We start from the raw sequence: 25,310 nt of genomic DNA on the forward strand, positions 1-25,310 counted from the left end.
ATTTAAAGCAGCAAGGCAATAACCTCTCAAGTTGATAAATGAAGACTAGAGTACCAGCCATAATTTACATTTCCAGATTATAGCCACAGTAATGAAACCCTTTAGGATTATTAAAATGTATTTTGTACAGTATATTTATTGCTTGGAATTTCTTATTTATGACTCATAGAAAGATGAAGCTAAGTGAAATAAAACACAAACTAAACTTTCACTAGAATAATGTGATCCTATTCACTATTTTAGCCAAATACACTTTTATTAAGTTTTCAATAGTTGTGTTGGTTTGATTCTTGGGAGCAATGCTTTTCACTTTACCTATCTTGGAGACCTTTCTTAAGGAAACTCCATACTGTCTTCCATAGTGGCTGCACCAGTCTGCATTCCCACCAGCAGTGCACAAGTGTTCCTTTTTCTCCATATCCTCTCCAGCACTTGTCGTTTGTTGATTTGTTGATGATAGCCAGTCTGACAGGTGTGAGATGGTACCTCATTGTTGTTTTGATTTGCATCTCTCGGATGATTAGTGACTTTGAGCATGTTTTCATATGTCTCTTGGCTTTCTGAATGTCCTCCTTTGAAAGGTGTCTATTTAGGTCCTTTGCCCATTTTTTGATTGGATTGTTTATCTTCCTTTTGTTAAGTTGTATGAGTTCCCTATAAATTTTGGAGATTAGGCCCTTATCAGATATGACATTGGCAAATATGTTTTCCCACACAGTGGGTTTTCTCGTTGTTTTGTTGATGGTTTCTTTTGCTGTGCAGAAGCTTTTTATTTTGATGTAGTCCCATTTGTTCATTTTCTCTTTCGTTTCAAGTGCCCTAGGAGCTGTATCAGTGAAGAAATTGCTTCGGCATATGTCTGAGATTTTGTTGCCTTTGTATTCTTCTAGAATTTTTATGGTTTCCTGTCGTACATTTAAGTCCTTTATCCATTTTGCGTTTATTTTTGTGTATGGTGTAAGTTGGTGGTCTAGTTTCATTTTATTGCATATATCTGTCCAATTTTCCCAACACCATTTATTGAAGAGACTATCTTGGCTCCATTGTATGTTCTTGCCTCCTTTGTCAAATATTAATTGAGCATATTGGTTCGGGCCGATTTCTGGGCTCTCTATTCTATTCCATTGATCTATATGCCTATTCTTGTGCCAGTACCAGGCAGTTTTGAGAACAGTGGCTTTGTAATACATCTTGATATCTGGTATTGAGATCCCACCTACTTTGGTCTTTTTCAGGATTGCTGCAGCTATTCGGGGTCTTTTTTTATTCCAGATGAATTTTTGGAGAGTGCGTTCTAGATCTCTGAAGTATGCCGTTGGTATTTTAATGGGAAGTGCGTTGAATTTATAGATTGCTTTGGGTAGTATGGACATTTTAATGATGTTGATTCTACCAATCCATGAACACGGTATGTTCTTCCATCTGTTTATGTCTTCCTCTATATCTTTTTTCAACGTCCTGTAGTTTTCTGAGTAGAGGTCTTTTACCTCTTTAGTTAAGTTTATTCCTAGGTAGCTTAATTTTTTTGGTGCGATGGTAAACGGGATTGTTTTTATAATCTCTCTTTCTGAAAGTTCACTATTGGTGTATAGAAATGCCTCGGATTTCTTGGGGTTAATTTTGTATCCTGCTACATTGCCAAATTCATGTATTAAGTCCAGTAGCTTTTTGATGGAGTCTCTAGGGTTTTGTATGTATAATATCATGTCGTCTGCAAATAAGGACAGTTTTACTTCCTCTTTTCCAATTTGGATGCCTTTTATTTCTTCTTCTTGCCGAATTGCAATGGCTAGCACTTCCAGTACTATGTTGAACAGGAGTGGTGAGAGGGGGCATCCCTGTCTTGTTCCTGTTCTTAGGGGAAATGGTGTTAGTTTTTGTCCATTGAGTATGATGTTTGCTGTGGGCCTGTCATATATGGCTTTTATTATGTTGAGGTATGATCCTTCTACTCCCACCTTGCTGAGAGCTTTTATCAAAAATGGGTGTTGAATTTTGTCAAATGCTTTTTCTGCATCAATTGATATGACCATGTGGTTTTTTTCTTTCAATTTGTTTATGTGATGTATCACGTTTATTGATTTGCGGATATTGTACCATCCTTGCATCCCTGGGATAAATCCTACTTGGTCATGGTGTATGATCTTTCTGATGTACTGCTGGATCCGATTTGCTAAGATTTTGTTGAGGATTTTGGCATCTATGTTCATGAGGGATATTGGCCTGTAATTCTCTTTCATTGTGTTGTCTTTACCTGGTTTTGGTATTAGGGTGATGCTGGCTTCATAGAATGAGCTTGGAAGTGTTCCTTCCTCTTGAATTTTTTGTAGTAGTCTGAGGAGGATAGGTTTTAGTTCTTCCTTGAATGTTTGGTAAAACTCCCCTGTGAAGCCGTCTGGTCCTGGGCTTTTGTTTGCTGGAAGCTTTTTGATGACTGCTTCAATTTCTTCCATAGTTATTGGCCTGTTGAGATTTTTAGATTCTTCCTGATTGAGTTTTGGAATGTTGTATTTTTCTAGGAATTTGTCCATTTCCTCCAGGTTGTCTAGTTTGTTGGAGTAGAGCTGTCCATAGTATTTTTTAACAATCATTTGTATTTCTGTGGGGTCTGTTGTTATTTCGCCTCTATCGTTTCTGATTTTGTTTATTTGGGTCCTCTCTCTTTGCTTCTTGGTGAGTCTGGCTAGAGGTTTGTCAATCTTGTTTATCCGACCTTTCTTAAATAAACTAATTTGGCATAAAAAAAAAAAAAATTGTAAGTCTTGGAGCTGAACTTTATTATTTAAAACACCTGGTGGGTAAAGGTTTATTTCATGTGAAATCACAAGGAACAAATGATTTAGAGTTTTTCTGATAGAATTATTAATAACCACGCTGGGGCTAGGTGACTGTTGATCTGGCATTATCTTAATAGTTAGGAAGGAAGTCCCAGAGCAAAAAATACCACGATCCTCCTCCAGCCACATCACGGAATTAGCACCATGTCCCACTTACAAAGGATAGCAGAACATCTGTTATGATTTTTCTACTCTCAGAAAATTGTCCTCACTCAAACTAGAAGAAATTACTAACCATGCCTTCGATAAAGTGCTCCATTACTGATGGCGTCGCCTTCTTGCCCATACAGAGAAACAATGTGATCCTCAGTGCAGACCACACTGGATTGAAGCCATAAATACTTAAGTTTTCTGAAAAGTGAAGTGTCAGGTCACAGAGTAGGATGCACAAAGCAACTGAGAGCTCCGCGTAGTCTGACTACACAGTGTCTGCAGGTGGTAAGCTCACTACTGTCGCCAGAAAGTTTGAGCGAGTTACTTACCCTCTCTGGGCCTCAGTTTCTCCATCTTCAAATGTGGATAATGGTACTAATGTTAACCTACATCACAGGGTTGACATGACTGTAGAAGAGGTTAATAAGTGTACGTGCTTAAAACAGTACCCAGCAAATATTTTTAGAACTCATTGGGAAATATAAGCTCTGAGCACCTGTTATCTTTGTTATAAAATATGACCATTCATAAGCGTGGAAGTTAAGTCTGGGTTTGAATCCCAGGGGCTCACTTTGAAATTCTATAATATTGAATGATGAGGAGGATGATAACCAATATTTATTCATTCTTACCAGATATTTTATGTATATTATCTCATTTGTATTTCACAACCATCCTGCAAGGTAAGTATTGTTATTTAACTCATCTTCCAGATGAGGCAACTAGAAGGGGTTTGTGAGCCCTCTGCCAGCTCTCTCCAGACCTGCACTAAGGCAGCCCTGCACTGGCGTGGCCTCTGTGTGCTAATCAAGAGACTTGAACAATAGCTCAGCTCAGACCTCTAAAACAATATGTCCAAGGGCCCTGTAAACATGATCCAAAATGTCTTTTCACACTTGATATTGACACCACTCTGAAGAAAACGGAATGCATACTCACACGTGCTCTGGAAACACCTCCTCTCCCTGGGATACACCCTGCTTACACATTTGTCCTGTTTCAGCATGGCCACAAGTTGCCCGAAGATGTGAGGAGGCAAGACCAGTGAACTTTGGTGGATCAAGCAGCCCCGACCAGGATTCGGAGGAGAAGAGGCCTTGGGGAAGGAAGGTACCGCCCTTCTGAAACTTCGCCCATGGGCTTATAAATGGAATGGATCCAGCTTCCTCCTTTATAACAAGAAAAGCTCTGCCAAGGGGCGTATGGGGCAACAATTTTGTTTTGCTGCAAGGGTGTGGACCACAGATAAATGGGATTTGAGAAGCCTTATAAAAGTGGGGAAATGGAAAGAAAAAAAAAAACAGTAAATGGAAAACCTGCGGGTGGGGGAGGGGAAGTGAGACTGAAGAGAGAGAACAAAGAAGCTTAAAGAAGAGTTTTCTTAAGCATTTGTACTTTGACAACCTCCTCATCTACCCAAGAAAAACTGTAGTAATATTGTACTACCTGCCTTGTTTTTGGTATGGGCTTTTAATTTTTAAAAAGGTAGGGGCATTGGGTCCGTTTTTTTTACCAACGATTTAGCCCAGAAGCTGCCCAAGGGGGCCCAGCAGTGCTGAGTCACTGAAAGTCCCCTGGCTGAACATTTTTATAAAATGAGGGGAAACATGGCTTTTAAGACTTTCCTAGTATTGTGAACTGGCCTGCACAACTAGGAAATTCTTTCTGGGGTGTATCTGGAAGACGGCAGGCCTTCTACTCTCCCACAATCTTATTCCAGGTCACTGTATACCACAAAGAAAGCTGGTCCAGATTCAGCAATACCTCCAAACAGTTATTATCAAGCAGGTACAGAAGCCATATAAAAATCTGTCCTTGGAAGCTCAGTCCTGCCCCAGCCCCGTGCCCCTTAGACCAAAGTGGACTTTGCATGAAAGAGCCACTTGGGGCAGGTGGCAAGTCAGTCCCATAGAAGTTGAGCTTCTGTTGAAATCGGATACACCGGGATTGAAAAATAGCAGGCACAGAGAAGGACAGGAGGCAGCATTCCTTTAATTTTACATGGAGGGTGGAAAAGCCAGTGGCCTATGCAATATTTCTAACCAACACATATCTGGTGCGCTACACATTTCACCAAGGAAATCTAATCTCCGGCAGTTCCTATGCTAATTGAAAACTGTCTAATGTACATGGAGATAGCAGTAGTTGAAGGTTCATACCTCAGGCCCTCAGAAAGTGCCATACTGACTATACTCTTCCACATGCTAACTAAGCACCTTTCTGGTGGATACTCTGGATTGCTATACTTCAAATATTAACTAGGCATGGATTAAAATAAGTTATGCCCACTCACTCACACGTTATCATCCACACTAAAATATTTTAAAGATAAAGTATAGCCATTGAAACAGCCCATTATCTTTGGTCCTATAGCTAAGTGAGGAGCCCAGCTGGAATGGGAGCTTAGTGTGGCCCAAGACAAATGTTTCTATCACTAAAAGGAGTTTCCAGTCCACTAAGAGAAAATGACTTGCACACAGAGGAAACAAAGAAGTGAGAGGAACCAGCCTTAAGTTTGCAAAGAGTAAAATTGGTGTTTCTGTTGCTTTAAAATCTCATCCTGTGCTTTCAGTGAATAAGACAACTGGCTATTCATTTAAGAAAAATAATCCTGATTCTGCTTCACATGTTTATTTAAAGTAAATTCCAGGTGATTGACAATATACATGAATTGTAAAATGTACAAATTCTTTAATCCAACATTTTTCCTTTTCAACATTTGCCTTAATGAGATAATGAAGGATGCCTATGGAAAAGGATGCCCCAGCACATCATTGTGTTAGTAAAAAGCAGAAGCAGCTAAAAGTCATCAATAGAGGATTAAGGCAATTCGTGTAATTGACTGCAATGGACAACTAAGCATCCAGCAAGCGTACACCACTGCTGACATGATGACCCCGCTATGTTGTTGAGCATTTATTAAGGTCATTGGAAGACAAAGCAATATAGTTTGATCTTGTGAATATAAAATGTATACCATGTGAAAGTTCACCTAAATGTTAAGGGATCCACAATGAATTTTTCCTTCCTTTGCATACTTTTGTAAATTTTTAAATAGCCTATCTAATAAAGAGGGAATATGCTGGGAACCTCAGTCCACGCCCCCTGCCCAGTGGGGCTTGACGGAGGACCTGAGGCTGCACCCCCCCACCCAGCAAGGCTTGACGGGGGATCTCAGATCATGCCCCTCTTCCCTGCAGGGCTTCACGGGGGACCTGAGTCTGCACCCACCAACTGGCGGGGCTTGACGGGGGACCTGAGGCTGCGCCTCCCAGCCCAGCTCCAGGCCAGGGGACCTGAGGCTGAGCCCCCCGCCTGGGGGGGATTGACAGGGGCCCTGAGGTTGCACCCCCCACCTGGCAGAGCTTGACAAGGGTGGGGCCTGCCGGGTCTGGATCTCACCCAATGGGATGGGGCTGGCTGGGGCTGGGTCTCGTGCAATTTTGAGGTGCCACAGGTGGGCAGGGACTTGACTATGGGTACTGCAGCGTGCCCCAGACTCTGAAAGGAGGGAGATTTTCATATACATTTTACTAATTTTCTTTCATCTCTGACACTTCTATTATAGAGAAAGGGCAAATAGCAATATTAAAATATTTCCTCTAATTAATCCCCTTTTAATGTGCACAAATTTTGTGTACCAGGCCACTAGTTTATGGTAATTATATACATTTTTACAAATCTTCAAGCTCCTGAAAAGGGTATTAGATGTATGGCTGATGATATGACTTATATTTTGGGTTTTCACTCTAAAACATAAATCACTTCATGCCTCTCACCAGTTCCAGACACTTTAATGGCCCCCAACCAAGTCTGCAACAAGATGCAAATCTTTAATATAGTCTAGCCCATGCCTACCTTTCCAGCCTCATCCTTCATCATTTATTCCCCCACCCCACCACCCCTAGTTCACTATCCCTGAACCACACTGACCATCACTCAATCCCTTCAGCTTCTAGCCTTGTTTCCCACCACCAAGTCACAGCTCATGCTATTTCCTCTACTGGGAAGACATTTTGACCCCTTCTCCACCTGCCTAGCTTTTCCTTATAATCCAACATCAAATGAGGTATCAATTCTTCAAACAGGGCTTCTCTGATTGACAATACAAATTCAATCTCCATTACACCTTCTCTTAGAAACAAGTATTCTTCCACTTCAGCTTTTATCACCAGGCATGAGTACATACTTATTAATGTATTTTTAAATCAGATTTCCCACTAGACTATTAGCTCTAGGTGTAAAGTGAGTATTATACCCAAGTTTTTATTAAGGATCTGACACTTAGTAGAGAGTCAATATATCTCTGCTGAATGAATAAGAACTGAAAAATGGGGCAGATGGATTATGTGATTTTAAATTTCAAAACAAATCTAGCATCTCTTGAGAACTTTATAAGAAAATAATTTTACTACCTTTATTTTTCATTTATTTCTGATGAAATTATGTACAGGAGATTGTCATTGTCCATAATTTATGGAAAGATGAAGAAATTAAGTGACAAAAATAGATAATAAGTGAGCTTTCTAAAATATAAAAGTAATAAAAACATTGATGCAATTCTCAAAACCAAGGCTTCAGCTCTCAATCCAGGCTCCACAGCTCCGCACCCCCCCCCCCCTTTAAGAAGCTCTTTGAAAATGGACAATGCTACCTGAGCCTGAGGGAAGGGGGGGTGCCAGATGGAGGGACACATTTCATATCCTGGGTCATGAGCAGAGTTTATGATAGGTGATCTTCCTGATAAGATTTTCAGATGACTAACCAGGTAAGTAGAAAGCCTACATACTGGAGCATTTGATAAAAAGCTTTATAATCTTGAATAAATATTTTTTTTTTATTTTTATTTTTTTTAATATATTTTATTGATTTTTTACAGAGAGGAAGGGAGAGAGATAGAGAGTTAGAAACATCGACGAGAGAGAAACATCGATCAGCTGCCTCCTGCACATCTCCCACCGGGGATGTGCCCGCAACCCAGGTACATGCCCCCGACTGGAATCGAACCCGGGACCCTTCAGTCCGCAGGCCAGCGCTCTATCCACTGAGCCAAACCGGCCTCAGCTTGAATAAATATTTTAGACTTACATACAAAAAAATTATAAATCAGAAGATTTAATGGCAGACACTAAACATCACTGAATAAAAATTGTATCTTCTACTTCTGGGGTTTAGCCCATAGAAATTGCACATACATGCAATACATACATATACACAAACACACACATGTTACATACATACAGGGTATCCCAAAAAATGCATACACACTCTAACAGCTTTTAATTCACTTAATTTTTACTCCTTTTAAGGTTTAACTAATTTGAAATAATAGGTGAAGTGAGACTAAGCTTTCAACAAAGAAAATTTATCCACTAGACTTTTTTTTATAGATACATAAAAGATAAAGTTTACAGTGCAAAACCAACAGCAGTCAATGAATTGAGGGCAGCTATTGAATGAGAATATGCACAAATACCAAATGAAATGATTCTTGATGTTTGTGATTCCATTGCTTCACGTTATCAGCAGTTCCTGAACCAGAATGGTCATCAGTTTGAAAACAGGCATTGGCAAAAATATTTATTCATTTCTGTAGATTCTTTTAAATTTTGAAAATTAAGTATGCTAATAAACACTGACTTTTTAATCATTCAAAGTGTGTATACACTTTTTGGGACACACTGTATATACATACACAAACCATAGAGCATGTCAGAATTAATTTTCTATGATCTACTACAGAGTCATGAACAACTCTCATCTACTAAGAATAGCTATAGCAAACCAATTCCTAAAACCATCTAAATAACAAAATCTGTAAGTAAGATGAAAACCGTGTAATGGGTGTCTCTAAAAAAGAGAAACCATTCAAGAAGCCAAAGAGGAGTCAATTCTGCTACAGAAAATGTTAAGAAAAGAAAAAATAACAAGATATCTATTTGTCCTCCACTATTTTTCCCTTTATGTGCCAATTGGTGATGATGATAATGATCTATAGTCTGAGAAAATTCAACTTTAAGGGCCCAGAAATATTGGAAAAATCTATAATAATAAAAGTGTAATATGCTCATTAGACCAGACTGCCTAACGACCTCCTAGATGAAGCCAGGGCTGAGAGGGCCGAGCCTCTTGCATGAATTTCGGGCATCAGGCCTCTAGTATGTTATCATATTCTATGTTTGAACAAGCACAGTAACTATATTTATTCCAAATAACATTTAGTATCTTCAGTCTCATAAGGGCTTTATCTAAATTTTACTTTAAATTTCAAAAGCAGCTTCTCTTCACAAATAGAAAATAGGGAATCCCTTTTGTCAACAGAAAAATTCCAATAGGAAAGATTTATCATTTTTCTGACAGAAGTAGTTGCAAATTGACAACCATTATATTGTTCCAGTATTATGTGATTATGTGATTGGTTTTCCCCAAATACTTAAGAAATTGAAACGTTTTATTGGAAACATCTTTCAAACACCCCAGGTACTTAATTTTCCATTTTCATCACTTAAATAAATATAGTGTGTGTGTGTGTGTGTGTGTGTGTGTGTGTGTGTGTGTGTACCCATAATTGTAATAAAGCTTCAACTCAAGAAGCTACAGAAATAAATTATTTCTTTAGAGATGAGGTATATCTCTAAAATGTTTCAATTAATACCAGACGTGGTCTTATCATCTTTAATATTCCACAGACAGTCTATCACATTCCTTATGGACTGGCGTCTTTTTATAAACATTTCCCATATGGCAGAGAGGAAAGCTTCTGATGAAATGTTAATAGACTAGAGTTTCAATCATTTCTGGCTTCTTTTCTGAAAAAAAGAGGAGGTGGGGGGAGCACCATCTGAGGTCGTTTGTGCACAGTTCTATTTCTAAGGTTGGGCTATTTTGTTTGTACTCTGTCCGCTGTGAGCATCAGCAGCGCTTGGAGTTACTGAATTCTGAATATTCAAGAAATGTTCAAATTTTTTTCTAATTTCATGATGGTTACAATTGTACACACAGATATCAAAGGCCCTTGGGTTTATTTTCCTTCTTGAAGGGTTGCTGTAAATTTAAATTCTCAGTTAGTCCTGGAGAGAAGAATCTCGAGCAATCTCCATAGATTTCAATTTTGCCTTCAGGCTGCTGGGGCATCCAAAGAGATCAAGTAGAGTCAAATGAGACCTGTAGCTCTTCAGTGAATTTTGAAGTCTAGATTACAGCTGCCTCCACTCTCACACTCAACCACCTCAGCCCTTGGGGAAACAGGCACATCAGGAAGGGTCTGTGAGAAAAGGCAACCTTTCCCTTATGACATAGTTACATAAGGTTGCCTTCTCATATCTATGTGCCTCCAAAAAAGGCATGAGATACTTGAATCATTAGGACATTTCTAAACTTGCCTAATATAGTCTTCCTTGTTCTGATAGTGAAATCATGTAGTATAGTCACAGGCTGTGGGGAAAACAAACGCCCTTGAATCCCTTCTCATGCTGGAACATTCCTTAAGACAACCTCTCCTAAAGAGGCTGTAGCTGATTGTGTCTGGGACAGACTCTGCCACATTAGGCTTCTGATAGCCTGGCCTGGGATGAAAGGCCAATCGGCCCATTCCCAGACAGGTTTATTTCTTGCCACTTCTCTGCCAGACCCTCTATTAGGCTGTCCCAAGTAGTTAGAGTTATTCACCACCTACTTCCCAGGGTAGTTTTGGGAGAGGAAAGGCCCAAATTGCAAGTAGGAACATTTTTTATATCTTTATGGTAAGAGTATAAAAAGGAGATATAAGGATCTTCATTTAAAAACTTTTATCAAAGGGTATAAAATTATAAAATTATAGAATTGGCTCAAATCCAATGCTGAATAAAGATAACCCTCCATTTCCACTCTCTCTAGGGAATGACAACCATCCAAGATACTCTGAAATTATTATATCTGGAGGATAAAAAATATATAAAATTAAACATCTAAGAAATTATTATGATATCACAAAGACAGACTTGAAAGGAAATTGAGTAAACATTTTTTATGTGCCACTGTATGCCCAGAACTATTACAAAAATACTTCTAGATATTTTACATTAATTAGTGTGTCTCTGCCACTAAACTGTTAACTTAATGACTGCAGGGACTATGGCTCACCACTGTACTTACTACCTTTGTCCAGCAAAGTGGCACATAGTGGGAACTCAATAAATACTTTTTGAATAAATGAATGAATTTGTGGTACAAAGAGACTTGGTATTCATAACAATAAGAATCAAATATTAAACGTTTTATGTTGTTATTAACATCAAGCCCATTTTATTTCTTTATATCTACTTGAAAACTGATTGCATATTGATGCAGAGTTCTCTGTTTTCTGGCCCAGCCACCACACTACATTTCCCAACCTTCCTTGCAGTTGGATGGAATCATTGGACTAAGTTCCAGCCAATGAAATGAATGTAACAATGGGATGCATCAGATCTGGGGCAATGCAGTTATTAATGTGTATGCCTTCTTCACATTTTCTCCCTTTCCCCATATGTGCAGTTGAATAAAGAGAAGAACAAGGTCCTAGAAGATGCTGAAATCAACAATGGAATGAGCCTGAGCCCCTGAACATAAACCCAGGTTTTGAAAACTTTTAGGCTGAAAAAGATTTAGTTTGGTTCTATTTACTTAGCCTCTTGGCACTATTCTCCTTGTTAGGAAATCAGCTTTCTCCTTTTCCCTATGGAAAACCAGATCTATAGCCCAGAAACCAAAAGCATCAGTCTGAAGGTCCATAAAATAATTTCCCACTCACAATACCTGACACATTTTTTAAAAAGAAATAATGTTATCACTTTTAAAAGGAGGCTATCGTTTAATTAAGTATAATTATCTAATTTAATTTAATTCTGGTCAAGTGGCCAAGTATATAGTATCACAGAAATTGTATCTGACAATTTAGAAAATATTTTTAAATATCTTAAATGAAAGATTGACCAGTAATGGACATATTCTACTAATAACGCAATTATTATGGCCTAAAGTTATACTTGGATTTAGAAAAAATTAAAAGATAAAATAAATTTAAAGCTTAAAAGTAAGTAGAGTTGGCAGAAATGTCAAAATAATTAAAACAGTAACTTAAGAAATATAACAAGTTGGGAATATTCTTAGATACGCTCATATTTTGCTGATAATTCAATAGGACCAAATTCCTACCACTTAGGGGCAAAATAAAATATTACCTGATAGACAAGCAAAATAACCACAATGTTTCTCTCTAAATAACTTTCCTATTTCAATCTCCATACACAGTGTGCTCTGCTTTGCACCAGTGACCTTAAAAGGAAGCAATATTTGCCTAGACTTCCATTGCTGCTTCATTTCATGGGTAAGTCACTCCAAGAATGGCATGAATATGTGGAGAATTCCTGGCATGTAACTTTCTGTATAAACTTTTAAACCTTTTGGAAGGCTGGACCTAGCAGGCATAGAAAATGCCCCGAGAGCAGCATTTTATTTGATGTGGCCTAGAATTCATGCAAAATTTGATCATTATTTAGACACCATGAAAATTATGGTCAGAAGAAACTAGCATAGATATTACCATTTTCCTTGGGAGAATAAGCCATACCAACTCCACTCCCTGCACACCCACACCCATTTTGAAAACATTCACTTAGATCAGGTTTCCGTTTCCCCAGGTCAAGAGACTACAGCATCTTCAACATTGGACTATCGCATTCTGTCCTTGGCTGCTTTTACTTGAAGCAGCAGAAAATTAGAGGAATTCCTGGAGCATAAAAGCTACTGAAGTCTGTACATGTGTTTGGCTTGTTTGTTTTTCCCCCTAAAATAAAACTTAACAGGGTCCTACCTGTCCCGCTAGTGCTTATGATGTGTTATCAAGTGTGAGGGAATCATTTTTCTCATTGAGTAAATTCTGTGTGCTACATGAAGGACTGCATGAGTGAAAGTGGAAGGGGCTACCGAGTCCCCACCTGCCATGCCAGCACCCCGTTTGTCCATTTCCCATACTGGAACTACTCCATGACATCTACTGCTTCCCAGATCTAATCCTGACCTGTGGAAAGGGCCCTTGAGCAGCTCCAGCCCACATTCTACATTGCCCACCACAGTGAGAAGATGCCCTCGTTTAAAATACACTACCTACCAAGATGTTCATGACCTTAAGTGATAAAAGATTTTGTACAATATAATCCCATATTCATAAAACAGGTGTATTAGTTTGCAGTAACAGAGTATCCCAGACTGAGTGGCTAAAACAATAGAAATTTATTGTCTCATAGCTCTGGACGCCGGAAGTCCAAGACCAAGGTGTTAGAAGGGTATGTTCCATCTGAGAACTGATGGAGAGATAGCATCTGTCCCATGCGTCTTCCCTAGCTTTTCATTGTTTCCTGGCAATCTTTGGCATGCCTTGGTTTGTAGAAGCATTGCCATGATCTGTCTTCATTTTCACTTAGCATTCGCCTTGTGTGCATGGCTCTGGCTTCAAATGTTCCCTTTTTATAAGGACACCAGTCTTATTGGATTAGTGCCCAATATAATGACCTCATCTTAACTAATTACATCTACAATGACTCTATTTCCAAATGAGATTCCATTCTGGGGTACTGGGGGTTGGGACTTCAACATATAAATTTTGGAGGGATACAATTTAACTCATTGCAGCAAATGAAAATGGAAAGCTCTATGTATTTGTTTTTGGTTATATGAGTATAGAGAAAGGGGTGCAAAGATATACAGTATACACAAACAGTTAACTTTCACTAGCCAGGTGTGGGATTAGCTGGGGTTAAGGGGTAGTTACTACTTTATTATACACTTAATATTGCATCAACTATTGGAATGAGTGGTATTAATTCTGTAATTAAAATGTAATAAAAATTAAAATTAAAACCTAAAATAAATAATAAAATATATTGCTGGAAAGCATAAAGTTTCTCAAATTATTGCATTTCTCCTCTTTTAATCCATTTCTATACAGCCTTAAAATCATGATTCTCTCTAAGAATACAGGATGGAGCAGACTTACACTGATGAAAATAGAGATGGATAATAACACAACCAACTGATAGAAATGTAGGGACAAAATCTAAATATAACAGATATGAGAATGATAGCTATAATAACAGATGGGTTAAGTGTGACAGTCATTTTCTTGAAGGAAGAGGAGAGAAAAAATTGAAATAAAAGGTATTCACACATGAACACAGGAGTGTGTGATAAAGATTGTTGCATGGAAACAAAGATCTGTTGAAATGTTGGATATGCTGTGATAGAAGATGAAACAGAATGAGAAGTCTGATTTAAAAAAATTAAAAGGCCTGATCATAATGTGCTTTACTTAATGTGAAAAGATAAGTGTGGGAGGCAGAATAATTCTCCCCCTCCAGCCCCTACTTCTCCACCCCCACCCTGCCAAGATATCCACTCTCTGAGCACTCACATCCGTTCTGGATTATCTGGGTGGGCCCAATATAATCTGATCAGTTCTCGAAAGCAGAAACTTTACTAGCCTGAGTTAAAGAGATGAGAGGGAAAGAAATTCCAAGCAAGAGAAGGACTTGACTCACCATTGCTGGCTTTGAAGATGCAGAAAGGAAGCCAAGGACTGAGGCTTGTGGGTGGCCTCTAGAAGCCTAAGACACCCTCATCTGACAGCCCACAAAGAAAAATGGATTCCACTCTTATAACTCCCATTGTTCCAGTAACTCAAATGAGCAGCAAACGGATCTTCCGCCAAAGTCTCCAGAAAAGAAACACAGCAGCTCTGTCAACACTGTGATTTTAGCCTGGTGAGACCTATATTAGAGGTCTGATCTACAGAAATAGAACACAAGCTTGAGTTCTTTGAGGACAATTTATGGTAATTTGTTATGGCAGCAACAGCAAACCACTATAATAGGAATTGTAGGATCTATGCATATAAAGATGTAAATGATGGCTGAGTGCCCCCTCTGTTCAAAGTGCTGTGCTGTGTACGTTATATGCCATATCCCATTTAGCCCTCATCTTAGTATCTCCTGTATAAACTTTAAATATCAGTGACTTAAGGTCATGAATACAAAAATATCACATGGCTCTTTGAAATCACAGGATTTTGATCTGACACTGTCAGTGAAGCAATCTCTGAGAAGAACAGTAATATTTTCTATTAGTGGGGATGGATTATCCGGTCTGATGCCCATCTCTGCTCAGTGGCCAAGGGCTGCTCTCAAGGAGTAACTGCTTGAAGTCAGTGGTGTTATCAGAGAATAAGGAAGTTATACAGTCCTCATCAAGATGGAATCTGCCTCCTGAAAAACTAACTGGCAGACTCTGAGGTTAACCAAAACAGGAAAAAAGCAAATTTTAAGGCCAGCATGAGATAACCCAGGTCAAATGGCTTCCCATAATCTTCCCAGAGACTCCTTCTGAATTCATATAGCATTTTTGCTCTAGCTCTCATGGCCTTACTGCTTGGTGTTTGTTTATAATTGCTTAGGCACATGCCTAATCTCTGAGTGTGGTTACTATCTACTGCACAAAACCATGTGCCAGACACTTAGCTAAATGCTTTACCCACATTATCTCATTTAATCTCCATGAACACCTATGTGATAGCTACTATAATTATTCACAATTTTGTATACAAAGAGGCTGAAGTCACATAGATCTCACAACTTATTCATGGCCTCACAATAAGTGGCAGAACCAGAATTCAAGACCTGCTGTCTGTCTTGCCAGTATGAACTCTGAACTTACAATAAAGCTCTTCAAGGATGAAATGGAGACTTCTCTGTTTGTTCCCTGGTTTATTCATTGCATCCCCGGGCATAGCAAAGACTCAACAAATCTTTGCAGAGTGAAAAAAAAAAAAAAAAGAACAAGAGTGGAAAATTTTCAGAAAGAAAAGTTTAACTAATGAAGGACACCACTTTCTAAAAATCTGGCTCACAGTCTCTCCCAAATACTAATTAGAAATAATTAGAGGTAAATATATGCCCATACTTGATACACTGTTTTCCTGGCAATTGCATTTATGTATTTATATTAGCATGTTCTAATTTTTATTTTTTACTAACAATGCACTGAACCAAAGGAAAATGGGGGACCATAATATGAAGTATTATAACAGTAAAATGTCAAGGAGAAAATGCGTGTCCCTCAGTGCCTGCTGGCCAATCTCCTCTTATCACCCGGAAGCTCTAGCTGCAAAGCCCAGCCACCACTGCATCCTGATCACAGGAAGACCAGATTGCATGGCCTCCATGGCTGTGGCTGTGAGCACCAGGGTTGAGCACATCCTGAAAAGGTAGGTGCTTTCACTGCAGGTAAATTCATCATTAAATCCACAAGATATTTAACTGCTCAGGTTCAACATTCTCAATTTTCTGCTAGATTATAAATTCCATGAAAGTAGGAACGATGCCAATTTGGTTCATGGGTCCATCCTCAGTGCTTGTCTCATGAATGAACCCATGAATGAGTGAATATCTCTACACCAGTGTCCAGTGGATTAATTAGCAATCAAGCAAACCAGTGATGACATATGTAGATTTACAGTTTGGTTCTAACAATGGAACATATGATTTCTCTACAATGTTACTGTACCAGTTTTGACTAAAAGATGAAGAAAACCCAAGTAATAGTGTTAAAAATCAGGAAATTTATTATCTGATCTCACAAGGGGTTGGGAGGCAGAGTGGCTATGGGGCTGGATATGTTGGCGCTTCAGTGACATCTTCAAGGTATGAGCTTCTTCCTGTTTGTCCACTCTGCTATCTTCAACATGCTTTCTGGTCCTCTGGCTGGCCCCTCTCAAACTGCAGGATAGATTCAGAAGATCCAGCATTGCCTCTTTAGCCAAACACAACTGAACTTTGTCCTATATCGATTTTATTTATTTTTTGTGGGGTTTTTCTGTGTGTGTTTTTCCCTTTTTCTTTTTTTTTAATTTATTTTTATTGTTGGAAGTATTACAAATGTCCCCTTTTTATTCCCATTGACCCCCTCCTCCTCACTCCTGTCCCTCCCCAGACCTTCGCTGCACTATATCTATTTAAAAATCCAAAAAATCTTTCTCCCAAGCTCCTTCAACAGAAGTATCCTCTTTGGCCAGAATTTCTATTACATCACATGTCTCCTTCCTAAACTAACCACTGGCAAGGTGGATGGACTTAACATGAGAAGATTAAATTTATCAAGAGTCACTCCCTGGGTATTAGAAATGGCTTAACCTCTCCTCGTGGCCGTGGTCATCACACTGTTGAACCAGATTAACTTACTTTGGCAAGGAAGAAATAAACGAAATGGCTGTTGAATAAATGGCATAAAGAGTTCCAGATTGCCCCAGCTGGTTTGGCTCAGTGGACAGAGCATCCACCTGCAGACTGAAGGGTTCCAGGTTTGATTCTGGTCAAGAGCACATGCCCGGGTTGTGGGCTCAATCCCAAGTATGGGCATGCAGGAGGCAGCCAATTAATGATTCACTCTCATCATTGATGTTTCTATCTCTCTCTCCCTCTCCTTTCCTCTCTTAAATCAATATATATATATACACACACTAGAGGCCTGGTGCACAAAACTTTGTGCACTCAGGGGGGTCCCTCAGCCCTGCCTATGCCCTCTTGCAGTGTGGAACCCCTTGGAGGATGTCCACCTGCTGGCTTAGGCCCACTCCCTGGGAGATTGGGCCCAAGCTGGCAGTCAGACATCCCTCTGGCAGCCCAGCAGCCCTCAGAGGATTTCCACTTACCAGCAGGGAGCAGACCTAAGCTGCAGTCAGACATCCTTAGTGCTGCTGAGGAGGAGGGAGAGGCTCCCACCACTACTGCTGTGCTGGCAGCCATCAGCCTGGCTTGTGGCTGAGCAGAGCTCCCCCTGTGGGAGCTCACTGACCACCAGGAGACAGCTCCTGCATTGAGCATCTGCCCTCTAGTGGTCAGTGTGTGTCATAGTGACCAGTCATTTCCCGTCGTTCTGCTGGTAGGGTCAATTTGCATATTACCCTTTTATTATATAGGATAGAGGCCTGGTGCACGGGTGGGGGCTGGCTGGTTTGCCCTGAAGGTTGTCCGGATCAGGGTGGGGGTCCGGCTTGGGTGCCTGGCCAGCCTGGGTGAGGGGATGATGGCTGTTTTCAGGCTGGTCAAGCCCCCTCCAGTGGGGACCCGCACCCCATGGAGATTTGGCCAGCCTGAGTGAGAGGCTGAGGGCTGTTTTCAAGTTGGCCACACTCATTTAGGGTGGGGGGTCCCCACTGGGGTGCCTGGCCAGTTTGGGTGAGGGGCTGAGGGCCATTTTCAGGCTGGCCAAGCCCCCCGGCAACATAAGCTCCCTGACTCTCCTTTTTTTCTTTCTTTTTTTTTTTTTAATTCTGGGATTTATTTACCTTCTATAATTGAAACTTTGTAGCCTTGAGTGGAGCTCAGAGCTGGCCAGGGCAGGCGGAAAGCTTGGTTTCCTCCATTACCAGGGGCAACCCAAGCCTCCTGTTCGCTCCAGCTCCGTGTCCACGGCCAGCTGAAAGCAGGTATCTGGGGTTTATTTATCTTCTATAATTGAAATTTTGTTGCCTTGAGTGGAGCTCAGAGCTGGCCATGGCAGGCGGGAAACTTGGCTTCCTCCATCACTGGAGCAACCAAGCCTCCTGCTTGCTCCAGCTCCATGGCTGCCGGCCGCCATCTTGGTTGGGTTAATTTGCATATAGTCGCTCTGATGGACTGGTGGGCTTGGCTTAAGGCATAGCAAAGGTATGGTCAATTTGGATGTTTGTCTTTTATTAGTGTATATATTTTTTTAAAATATATATTTTATTGATTTTTTACAGAGAGGAAAGGAAAGGGATAGAGAGTTAGAAACATCGATGAGAGAGAAACATCGATTCAGCTGCTTCCTGCACACTCCCCACTGGGGATGTGCCCGCAACCAAGGAACATGCCCTTGACCGGAATCGAACCTGGGACCCTTCAGTCTGCAGGCCAATGCTCTATCCACTGAGCCAAACCGGTAAGGGCTAAAAATATATTTTTTTAAAAAAGAGTTCCAGATTAAAGCTAGGACAAGTCTATATGGCCACCTTTCTGTTTAGACATCTTTTTTTTTTCTGGACTTCACAGGAAAATTTTTTTTCTATTATTTATTTATTTATTTATTTATTTATTTATTTATTTATTTTGTTGTTTAAGGTATTACAAATAGTAGTTCATATTTCTCTCCCTCCCCCCTCCCCCATTGACCTCCTCCCGGCCTTCCCTACCCCCCAGCACTTGCCTCACCACCCCCCCACCAGTGTCTTGTGCCTATTGGTTATGCTTATATGCATGCATACAAGTCCTTCAGTTGATTTCTTACCCCCCACCCCAACCCTCCCCTGCCTTCCTGCTGTAGTTTGACAGTCTATTTGATGCTTCTTTGCCTCTATCTATTTTTGTTCAACTGTTTATGATGTTCTTTATATTCCACAAATAAGTGAGATCATGTGGTATTTATCTCTCACTGACTGGCTTATTTCACTTAGCATAATGCTCATCTTAATTGCCAGGTGGATTCCCCAAACCCTCCCTCACCATCCTGAAAGTCAGCACCCATGTCTTGTTTTTCTGGCATAAATTTTGTCATCAACAGAACAATAAAACTATGATTTCATTATTATTGGCTCCTCTGCTTTTTTAAAAATCAGATTCTAATCCTTCCTAGGCTCTATATTCCTGACCATTTAAGATCCAGTCCTATATTTTGACCCATCAAATGTTTTGATGAGTAAAAATAGGCCTTAACTTACAAACAATCAAACAAATAAAAAACCTGTGTGACCAATGAAACCTGTTGCAATGGACTGAATGTTTATGTCACCTCAAGATTCATATGTTGAAATCTTAACCCCTAAAGTGATCATATTAGGTATCAGGCAGCTACCTCATGAGTGAAATCAGTGCTCTTATGAAAGTGACCCTAGGAAGATCCTTCCCTTCCACCTGTGAAGTCACATAGAAAAGATAGTTGTCTAAGACGTGGGCTCTCACCAGACACTGGATCTACCACATCTTGATCTTGGACTTCCAGCTTCCAGAACTGTGAGAAATAAATTTCTTTTGCTGATAAGCTACCTAGTCTGTGGTATTTTTATTATAGCAGCCCAAATGGACTAATACACCCATCTTTCTGAAAATTTACTGAATTCCAATTTACCTCCACAGAGTATGGTTTGGGGGGAGGATTAAAAGGATCAGGTCAATCTTATATGACCTGTTCCCTACTACTGGTATGAATAGCATTATTCATTACTGAGACTATTCCCTCTGAAAAATCATTCTTACCCTTTATTTTTGAGATCTGATATCCTCATCTTTGAATAGATTATATGACCCTGGCTAACTCCAAAGTTCAAAGAACCTGAACTAAAGTCTGTCCTTCTCATTAATAAATACAGCAATAACAGCAACTAAAAACATAAATTGTGAATGATTCCTCAAAGATAGCCAACAATACTTTCACCTCTTCAGTTCTAATTGAGTTTGGATTTCTGCATGTGTTCCTGCCTTGATGGTTTATGATCAGATATTACACACACACACACACACACACACACACACACACAAAATTATGATTTCCATGTCACTCTTCAGGTCACAAATCCAGATAAAGAGTGGATTGAGAAAACTATCTCTAAAAATAAAATAACGACAATGATGATAATAATGATGAAAGTTTCAAAATTTCAACTGGGAGAAATAAAAATGTGTATGCTTAGACTCTCCAGTTGCAGAGCAGTCTGTGGTGTAGGCACACATGCTGTCAGTTCCAATTACCTCGCTGGGCCTTGTTTTTGTTCCTTCAGGCCCTCTGCTGTCTGGCATCAGTGCCCTACATCAGCTAAGATGCTAGCCAGCTGAAGATTGAGAGGCAGGCCTTGCACTTGAGCCTGGGAACTGTCACTCCGTGTCTCTTTAGACTTGTGACAGGTATGCCTTTCCAATGGGCTGTCAGTTTGATTCCTGACTTGCCAAAGCAGCTGTATATACAGAGGTCTAAAAAATCATAGAGAAGAACCTGATCTAGTCCAGCAAGTATAACAAAAAACAGCCGCTGTCTTAGAAAAAAGAAAGAAAAGTGTAGTGACAATTAAGTGTCAACATTAACTCACTTTGTGACCAATAACTATGATGAAAAAAAAGCAGTCATCATCCAAACACACAAATTAACACTGTAACTGACCCATGCAGCAAGAAACTTGAAATTAATTCTACTGACTGAATTAATGGTTGATAAAACACATTGAGTTAGTAGGTTCCTTTGGCTTCCATCACATTTCATACTATTAAAAAATAAAGCTATAATTGGTCCCAACTCATCCTGTGAGTTGCAAAGCCAAGAATTTTTTTGTTGTCCATGACATTTTCCCAGGACTAACATCCTTCTTACTTCAATTAGAGAGACATTTAAAACACCAACCCAAAGAATAGCATCTGAACATATTATTCTTTACTATTTTAATGTCAGGGTGAAGAGCAAAAAGTCTATTTCACTATAACTATAAAGCTTTTTAAGACTCTGAGAGAAAAGTAGATAAATTCTCTTCTTTGGGCAGGGCAGTGATGAAAGTATGGCCCTACATTCAACATTGTCTGATATCACCATTGCTTTGTTTCTCTGAGCCACCCACCAAAGAAGTTATTTCTTCAGTCTCTTCTCCCCAAATGGACATCAGGGCTCCCATTTCTCAACCCGGAGTAATTTTCCACTCTACAATATTAGATGAGTCTGAAAATGCACAGAAAGAAACATGCCCTCCCATAAGAAATAGACAGTGATTCTATGCAGGTACATTTGGGGTGATGGCTCCTAATTATCAGGAAAGAAAGAGTAATGCTGGAGACTATGCAGCCTCAAGAGTCTCCAGAAGAAGCTGTCTGACTGCCAACATTATGGTGTAGGACCTCTCCCTTCCTCTCTGAAACCAAGAAGCCAGGTTGAGAGATTTGTAGTTTGTTTTGACTTGTGATGGTTTCCACTATAACGATTTGCATCCTTGCTGTATGACGTTAGGCTAATTATATTTAACCTCTCTCTGACTCAGTTTCCTCATCTATAAAAAGGGGATAAGTGCCCAGCCAGTGAGACTCAGTGCTTGAGCATTGTCCCATGAACACAGGAAGTCACTGGTTCAATTCCTAGTAGGTGGTGTGCAGGAGGCAGCCAATCAGGCATTGATGTTTCTATCTCTCTCTCCCTCTTCTTTCCTCTCTCTGAAATCAACAAAGACTTATTTTTAAAGAATAAGAGGATAAGTAATAATATCTGCATTAATATTTGTAAATCACTTATAATAACAGAGGCAGGTAAGCAGTATGTATTAGCTCTTTTTAAAAATCTGACAACACAGCCTGGTCAATGTGTCTCAGTGGTTGAGCGCGACCCATGAACCTGGAGATCACAGCTCTATTCTCAGTCAGGGCACATGCCCGGGTTGCAGGCTCGATCCCCAGTGTGGGGCATGCAGGAGGCAGCTGATCAATGATTCTCTTTCATTATTGATGTTTCTATCTCTCTCTCCCTCTCCCTTCCTCTCTTAAATCAATACAAATATATTTTAAAAATTAAAAAGTAAAAATCTGACAACACAGAACTACCTTAATCTTCTCTTTCTTTAATAAATATTTACTTCTTGCTGCAAATAAATTCCTATTATTCCATTTCCTTGTAACTGCCCTCTTTTCTCTTTGATCTTAAGTATGTTGTTTTATTCCTTATGCCTTTAAATAATATACTTTTATAGTGCTATGTAATATATTTACATTTATCACTTCAGTTACCAGCTTTAAATAATACACGATTACATCTGATACAAAAGAAACTTGGAAAATATCTATGAGATAATTTCAGACACACTGGGCCACTGTTGAGTAGACTTCGGTCAACATTCTACCACTCAACGTGCATATGGTCTCACTTTGAGCAAAGTACCATACTGGCATTCTGGGTCCTTCAGGGCATAGTATTACCTCAGAGCTGGCATCTAATAATCTCTTAATGATCTGAGTACCTGGGCATATTTATCCTGTAGAATTTTCACAATAGCTACTATTCTAGGTATCCATGGCTGTGTAACAAATAATCCCAAAATTTAGAAGCTTAAAAAAACAAGTAAGTATCATCACTCCCTTTCTCTACTTTAAATGGGCGCTAGTGGGTAGTTTTTACTTAGAGTCTCTCATGCACTGTAGTCAGATAGGGTTAGGGCAGAGTCATCTAAAAGATGACTAAGTGAACATCCACGATGGCTTTTTCATTCATAGGCCTGACACTTTGGTACTCTGAAATCTTTTCCTTTGTGTGCTGTGTGGGTTTCATAGCATAGTGGTCTTAGCGTAGTCACATTCTTATACAATGGCTGGCTTCCAAGAGGCAAGAACTGAAGCTCCTAGACCAGTTAAGAACTGTACCTGGAAATGACACAGGGAAACGTTTACCATATTCTATTAATCAAAGCAGTCACAGAGCCCACCAGATTCAAGGGAGCCAAGAAATAAACTCCATTTCTTAATAGGGAGGTGTTCTTGAGACAGCATGGAGGGATTTGGAGAATATTATGCTAAGGGAAATAAGCCAGTTAGAGAAAGACACATATTACATAATCTCACTCATATGTGGAATCTAATGAACACAATAAACTGATTAACAAAAAAGATCCAGAGACATTGAAGCATGTAAGAAACTAATGCATTTAAGAGGGAAAGGGGGGATGGGAGTGGGAAGAGATTAACCAATGAACTTACATATGCATAGCCCATGGACAGACAATACTGCAGGGAAAGCCTGGGGAGGGAAAGGGAGCTAGGCAGAGGCAGTCAATGGAGGAAGGTGGTAAGGGGACATCTGTAATGCTTTCAACAATAAAGATGACTTTTTACAAATAGGGGAGTGTTCTGTTAGTGGAGGAGAAGTCTCTGGATGAGGGAGGTCACATTGCTAAAGGTCACGTGAGTTGAGAGATAGGCCACCCCATGACATTTGTAGTATCAAGCCTCTACTTCATTCTAGGGGCTTTCGTTTTATGAAATTCCTCAGGAATATGAATGAACAAAGAAGCTATGACTTTTTTAGAGATGAAAGTCAAGCCTTGGCTCACCATATCTAAGGAGTTTTTAATCATACAAATAGAGTCTTAGTGGGTTGCCATTTCTAAGAATAATAAAATAGAAAATCCTTTGGCAAGATTAAGTATAAAAGATAAAAGACACATCAATGTTAGGAATAAAAAAGGGAGAATAATGACAGAGTGGAGATTTTTTAAATCACAAAGGAATGCTGAAAATATTTTCTGCCAGTAAATTTGAAAACTCAGACAAAATAGAAAATTAACTAGAAAATTATAACTTACAATTGCTAACAATAATAAATAGAAAAACGTAATAGCTTGATAACTATTTGCCAAATAGAATCAGTAATTAAAAATCTCCACTGTTATCTCCCTTAAACCTCTCATTTTACAATGAAGTTTTACCACAACTTCAAGGAGCAGATAATTTTACTATTATGCAAAGGGTTTCAAAGAAATTGGGGGAGGGAGGAAAGTACTAACTTATTCCATAAAACTAAAAACCTTGATATCAACAATGTATAAAGCAATTCAATAGAAGAAAATTATAGACAAATCTCATTTTTAAATATAGGTGTAAAGATCTTGAATAGAGTATTAGAAAACAATACAAATAATGTCATAAAAAACAATATATCATGACTAAACATTGTTACAGAAATACATGAATTATAAAACTTTAATAATTGTATTAATTTTAAAATTGTACTAAGGTAATTTTCTACATGTAATTCAAAGGAAAGAACTATAACAAGATATTTTAAGATGTTAATAGTATGCTTTACCCAGGAAGCTCAGTTGGTTAGAACATCATCCAGATATGCAAGGTTGTAGATTTGATCCCTAGCAAGGGCACATACAAGAAGCAACCAATGAATGCATAAATGAGTGGAACAATTAATTAATGTTTCTCTCTCCCTCTCTCTCTTTCTAAAAGAAATCAATCAATAAATAAAAATTTGTAAAACACACAAAAGATGTTAATAGTAAATACATTTGGGTTACAGGATAGGGAGTGTTCTTTGTTTTCTTGAATAGCATTCTCTGAATTTTCCATATTTTTTACAATGAGAATATATTTCTTTCATAACTACACAAAATATTTTCAAAGCAAAGATAAAATTCTTTTAATACTAAAGTCACCAAAGGTCTGCTTCATCTAAATTAATCTTCATTTAGACATCCTCTAATCCAAATCAAATCTCTATATATTAAAAACTGCATAACTTTAATAGTAGAGCATTTCATTTACTATA

At 39.1% G+C, this 25,310-nt stretch overlaps 1 long non-coding RNA gene across 1 annotated transcript; it reads left to right on the forward strand.

Moving 5' to 3' along the window:
- The first annotated feature begins 3,999 nt into the window (after nucleotides 1-3,999).
- Nucleotides 4,000-13,523, forward strand: LOC118661991. The gene is made up of 4 exons (XR_004969562.1): nucleotides 4,000-4,100; nucleotides 11,505-11,585; nucleotides 12,261-12,336; nucleotides 12,650-13,523. It is a non-coding gene; the product is annotated as an uncharacterized LOC118661991 (long non-coding RNA).
- The last annotated feature ends 11,787 nt before the right edge of the window (nucleotides 13,524-25,310 follow it).

The sequence above is a fragment of the Myotis myotis genome, unplaced genomic scaffold (assembly GCF_014108235.1).
Source record: "Myotis myotis isolate mMyoMyo1 unplaced genomic scaffold, mMyoMyo1.p scaffold_m19_p_8, whole genome shotgun sequence".
Lineage (NCBI taxonomy): Eukaryota > Metazoa > Chordata > Mammalia > Chiroptera > Vespertilionidae > Myotis > Myotis myotis.